Source organism: Ruditapes philippinarum, unplaced genomic scaffold (genome assembly GCF_026571515.1).
Source record: "Ruditapes philippinarum isolate M1 unplaced genomic scaffold, ASM2657151v2 ctg738_1_1_1_1, whole genome shotgun sequence".
In the NCBI taxonomy this organism is placed as follows: Eukaryota; Metazoa; Mollusca; class Bivalvia; order Venerida; family Veneridae; genus Ruditapes; species Ruditapes philippinarum.
The window spans coordinates 548,462-555,012 of NW_026863645.1; the positions used below are offsets into that span (position 1 = coordinate 548,462).

General features: G+C 31.7%; 1 long non-coding RNA gene across 1 annotated transcript; it reads left to right on the forward strand.

The window, feature by feature from the left end:
* Positions 1-2,515: 2,515 nt before the first annotated feature.
* On the forward strand, positions 2,516-5,568 carry LOC132722789 (uncharacterized). The gene is made up of 2 exons (XR_009624662.1): positions 2,516-4,080; positions 5,495-5,568. It is a non-coding gene; the product is annotated as an uncharacterized LOC132722789 (long non-coding RNA).
* The last annotated feature ends 983 nt before the right edge of the window (positions 5,569-6,551 follow it).

Below are 6,551 nucleotides of genomic sequence, written 5' to 3' on the forward strand. Positions count from 1 at the left end.
GCTACAGTCATTGAATTTCTTTCAAAAAGCTCTTTGAACGTAGACAAAATTAAAACTCCCCGACACTTCTATTATGGAGATAGACGGTCACAAATTCTTCATACAAGACTTAGAACGAAATGCAGCTCTCTTAACCACCATCTATTCTTAAAAAATATAGTATCATCTCCATTTATGTAGTTGTGGCCTAATTGAAGACAACCACCATTTTTTCTTTATTTGCAAGAATTACACACAAATAAGAAATGCACTTTTTTCAAACATTGACTCCAATATGTCCAATTGATCTTCGAACCCTTCTATATGGAGATCCGTCAAATGATTATCAAACAAACACATGGATATTAGATGCAGTATTTGAATTTATAAATAGCAGCGGACGTTTCCACTAGATGTATTTTTTATACTGCCAACATTTAAAATACTGCTATATCTCCAATTTGACCTTTGTTCGTTAGTCTGGTCCTTCCAATATTTTTTCTCTTCTTTAAATATATATATAATATACATATAATATTTTTCTGGTTAGCTTGAACAAGTTTTTTTTTCAAGACTCTTGCTAAATGTGCTTTAAGCGCCAGTTTAAATGTAAAAATACTTATTTTTGTCTGTTTTTCTTTTGCTTAGTACTTATCTGAAAATTGTCTTATTTAGTTGCATTTCTAATTTCTTTTTATTTATTTATTTTTTCATTTTATGTTTAAACTTAATCTTGCAATATTCTTACTTAATAATTTAAATGAAATAACTATCCTGCCATATATGTTTGTGTAAATATCATTTGTTATCTAGGGAGAGGAACTATATAAGTTTTCTTTCGTTCTAATCCCTTTCAATTTATGTAACAATTATATATATATAAAATGTAATCTATGTAAAATATTGAAATAAATATGTTTAAACTAAACATCCTTGTGACAACTTTTCGAATAGTCGAGCGTTACTATCCTCCGACAGTTCTTGTTATAATAACGAAACTCTATTTTCAACACTTAGAGTGTTGGAAACAATGGTCCCGAAGGACCAGAAAAAACATAACAGAACTTAAGTTAAATACGTGGCACTTGAAAACTGCTGTTGTAAAGAATAATAAACTGGATAAGTGTGATCATTCGGGAGCATTAATCACGACAAAATTACATGAAAGTTGCAGGTACACAAGGGAATAACATCCCTCACGCACCCTCTAACAACGGCTTAAGCGGTTATAAAAATTCAATGATTTTAATTAATCCCGTCGGAAGCATCCATCCATTTCTCATCACAGTTCAATTCTTTAACCAGGCGTACTCGTTTCGTAAACACGTGATTTATGATGACTGCAGTTCTGCGCAATCAGTATTCGTGGATTGCGACGAAGATTTTTCATATGACACTCTAGTATACTTTTACCTCAGACTGTTATTTGGGACAACAACAAAGCAATATCATACTTTAACTAATTTTATTTTATAGTCATACATAGTGGCATATGTAATTTATCTCACTGAGTAATGTCTTAGTTAATATTTGGCATTTTATGGGCACGACTCCATTAATAAAAGCCAAAAGGGTTGGGATACCAGGCATACAAAACCCTGTTAGGGCATCCATAGCAAAGCAAACAAAAGACACAAAATCAAAACAAGCAAATGGAACAAACTGTAAAGCTTTGTGGATCAGTATGTTCTAGAAAATCATTGATCAAAGCAGTTTAAGCAATACTAGTCTTTCAATTCTTCATTCACAAAATAGTCAATTTTCACAAATATATATGAGCAACAACACAGCATTGACACTGTTGCGCGAAATTGGTTCTGGGAAGCAGAAACCAGTATCGCCAGTAGGCCTATCACAAAATGTCTATTCGCCGGCCGCAAAATGCAAATTTAGCAGAAACAACAAGTGAAATCTAGTATTTGAAAGTTCATAGAACACATCTCTGGAGTCGCACCGTTGTCGAATTCGCCGGCCGCAAAATGAAAATTTAGCAGACACAACAAGTGAAATCTAGTATTTGAAAGTTCATAGAACACATCTCTGGAGTCGCACCGTTGTTGAATTCTCTCTGCTGGTGGTTTTGGCCCAAGCAGTTTCCCTAAAGATACCTCTTCCGTGGTATTTAGTAGGGCTAGCTGTCTTGAAACACGTCGCTTATGTTGGCTAATCTGAAAACATATCAAAAGAGGACAGAAACAACGAAACAAGCATGACGCTAGTATTATATTTAAGCTCAAATCTTTGACACTTCACACTCATAATTGACCTAGGAGGGCGGGTGGGTTTTTTCAACAATTCATTTCCTCCATTGTTACAACATTCGACGCCAGCGTTAAAAGGATATGACGTAGATACAGTACCTACGTCATAACCAGGGCAGGGTATAAGTGGTTCCCCCCAAAAAAGAGGATATTTGTTTGTTTGTGTGTAAGATGAAATTTTATTTCATCGAGTGGGCTTTAAAAACAGTATTCTCACGAGAGGCGTAGCCACGGATGAGAATACTGTTTTTTTTAAAGTTCACGAGATGAAATAAAATTACATCTTACACAACAAACAAACAAATTTTCTTTTTATTTTATGCTTAAAAACAAGTTAAAATAAAATTTACGTTAATATCAAAATCTGTTTTCCCCATTTAGAGCCTAAAAAAATAGTCGAATTTCTCATTAAATACAAGAAGTTATGGGCTGAAAAATAAGATCCACAATCAACGTTAAATGGTGGTGATAGTATTCATCTTATTAAAAAATATGTCTAATCGCTTGTTTAAATAATAAAAACAAACAATTCTAGTAGTAGAAAAAGTCCAACCATCCATCCATATTTCTGTTACTGACTGCGAATTTATATTAGTCCTTGCTATGTTAAATGTAAGCGGCCGCCATTTTTAAAGTGGTGTATTTCACTGGATGAAAATAATTGTGTTTGATTCAGAGGGATATCATTTGGATTTGTTAGTCATACACCTTTTTAAAAGAAAGAAAACTTATTGAGGATTGTAACAGACAATAAATAAGTGTTGACAGATGTGTAAACATTCAAACAAGTGGATAGGAAATTGGAAAACTTGGAAGCCTTACGAACGCTGGGTTGTTTTACATATTCTTCGACTGAAAGCTGCCATTGCTTTTTAAGGTTTTCATAAAGCATACGGCAGTTTTTGCTCGTAGGATACTTAAATATTCCCAAATGTCGTCAAGAGCAGTTTTGCATGTGGAAGGAATGTATTTTTCAGACTGTAAAAATGAAACAAAAAAATTAAAGAGAGGATATTTGGTGATTGGTAATTTGAATGAATAGAAGTAAGTTACTGTAAGTTTTCTTCTTTTTATTACCTTTTACATATAAGTTATTTATCAATTTCAGGTTTGCTTTTCTTTAAACAGCCTGACATTGTCGGAATAGTCACCATAAATAAAATTGAGGTACCACATGGGGAAAATCTTAAAAAAGTAGTTTCGTCATTGAAAAGTGTGAAATTATATTTTGATAATTTTCACTGTGAAATTATCAAATATAATTTCCACGGATAAATCAGTAATCCACTGAAAAGCATAAAATAACAGAGACTATTCTATAGAAATAGTCATCATTATTAGCGATCTTTAAGCATTCTTTTCCTCAGCTAAATGTTAATGCATAAACAACGTCTTGTAAAACTTAACACGATCGTTTTTCTCTATACGTTTTACTATCAAATCAAGTTGGTTTTTTGGAGGGGCTATTTCCAGGGACACAAAATGCAAAATCTTATTTGCGCAACGAAGCAATAAGCCATATCTGAAATAAATCATGGCTATGAAGGCTGTCTGAAGATTTTTTATTCTTATTTGCCTTTAATGCATCTTTATTATTATTATGTAAATTTTGTTAATGTAATTAAATAAGCTTTTAACTCTGAATATATTCAGTGATAAGCAGGTAGTTGAGATATAAGTTCGCTACATTGATATCATTATCCAAAACTGGGAACATTTTTGAGCACGCAAGAAGTTTGGAAAACAGAAGGGAATTAATTCTCGTGCTCGTAAGCAATCATGTTTAAACTGCTGGCAGTGTGCTTATTAGCCTTTGCAGTTGCAAAACGGAATCAAAATGGTAATTATATCTATTTATTCTTATTCTATTAAATTTCGGTCACTTAAAAAAAATTTCAAATTTAAATTCATGTACAATAAACTCAAAATTTCTCGACACGTCTATGTCGTGATAAACATGCAACATATCGGGAGTGTGATCCTCTCTTTGAAAAAAGATATGAACTTCTCCGACCGATACTTATAGTCCTCACTGATGTCATATATACCACAGATTCTCTCTTTTCTGTATCATTTTCATTATCACTGAAGAATAAAAAAAAGTAAACAAATCAGAAGTGGAAATATGCGTAGAATGTATACGTAAGACTAGTGACTTGAAACCATTAAAATGAGCAGATCATATATTTTGTGTATTGGATCAATTGTTTGCTTGACGAACCATAGAACTTTGTACATATATACATGAACTCTGTTCGTTGGGTCTGTCAGACTGTGTCGAGGACTTAAATCATCACGATGATAAAGTTCTTGGTGGTATGTCCTTGAGTCATATAATAATAATAATAATAATAATAATAATAATAATAATAATAATAATAATAATAAAGAAAATGAACTACACAATCTGTACATTTTAAATTTGTAAATTAGTTTTATGAATTTTTGTCTGTTTCAAAACTAACTTCATCTCAATGCATGGTTTTGTCTTGCATTTTGTGTCATGATTGAATTTTAATAATGAATTATCATTATTTTAAATTAAAGTCATTTATATCAGAGGAATAGCTTCACCCGATATGGAAAACTTTATCTGAAATTGATGTTAATCTTGCTTGGATGTTAATATGATTAATACATATTTTTACCCTGATACCTGTTAAAGTAACATGCCGCCAGAATCTTTTGTGAAAATTTTGAAGTGAAAAAAGTAAAACATTATGAAGTGAACAAAATAAGCAGTTAAACATTGCAAACGGTACTCACCAAATAAAGATAAAAATTTTACTGCGTTAGTCACGCAGTATATATATGGTGCTGAATACTGCAAAATCAGTAACTGATCGAACCAAACATGTGTATTATCACTTTAGTATTAAGTATTAAACATGTGTTTTATTACTTTAGTATAAAGTATTTTTACTGCGCATTTCTTAAAATAACACAAGATTGCTCTGAAGTTTAATTTTCCTGAACTATTTTGGCTCATCTGGTGGCATGCAGTTTTAAGGCACGCAGTTTAAATATATTTTCTACAATGAAATGCAACAACCGTAGAACAAAACAGAACTAACATATCAAAAGTCAACGATAAAATAACGACGACCATTTACGGCCGCCACACTGCCCTTAATGTCAATAGTTTCCGCTATTTGAATCAGAAAATAAGGACAGCTGATGCATTGTAGGGGGTTGAAACATCTTAAAAAATATGATTAAAAAGGAACACAAACCTATTTTTATTTTTCTCACAGTCCAAGCTGACAGTGACGTAAACGACTTGAATGACGTAGAAAAAAGGTTGTTACAAACCCTAGAGGATGCGATGGTAAGAATTGGAGAAAATGTTCTTTCCAGTTTTAATATCAGCTCAAACTATTCTTAACATGGTTTGAGCATTGACCTTCTTAGTGTCTAACTAAACATATTTTCAATTTATTGCATGTAAAGCAATTATAACCAATATATCTCGAATTCATTTACTTTTGTAGTTCCTTATTTTTCCTGTATAAGCGACATTTTTACTTCAATATCACGTGGGTAAAAGTAAACTTATGTTTAAATCTCATTCGAGACCTACTGATTTCAGTTTCAAATTAACAGATACATCTACTATTTTTAATAGATCTTTTGTTGAAAATTAAAACAAGATATATATATGGGTATTTTGTTTTGTAAATGAAAAAAACATAAAAAAACCCGGGTTTTTAAAATTAATTTAATATTTTTCCCCCTAAGGAAAAACAAAAAGAAAAGAAAAAAAAAGGGAAAAAAAAAAACCAATGAACCAATATCAGTGTTTCGGGGGTTGTGGCTGGGATGACGAATGTTACCAATCATGCACGTGTTTCTACGATTGTAGGGATGAATTTGACGATGAACAAATGTGTGAAAACGTTTGCGGCGATGTCAAAAAGGTAGTATTATAAGCTACCGATATGCAATATACCTCATAAAAATATGTGCTTATCCGTGCTTGATTCATTTCGCGCAATCAACAAATATTTTACTTAAGCAGTTAAGCATGTCATTTTCTAAATGTGCTTTTTTTTTCCTTTTAAAATGAATAAATAATAAATATAAATAAATTATAAATTATAAATAATTTTCTAAGTGAGATTTATCACTGAATGTGAACAGAGGCGTGCACTTGAAAAAAAAATGGTTTAATTCAGTGTTTTTTCCAAAGCGGTGCTGAAAACTCCATCTCTTTTGAGAAAAAGTTAATATTATTTGATCATTGACCGATTCATCATTCACGCTTTTAAAATTCATACTTTTTATTTGTTTTGTTTTGAAGTCTCATTGCAT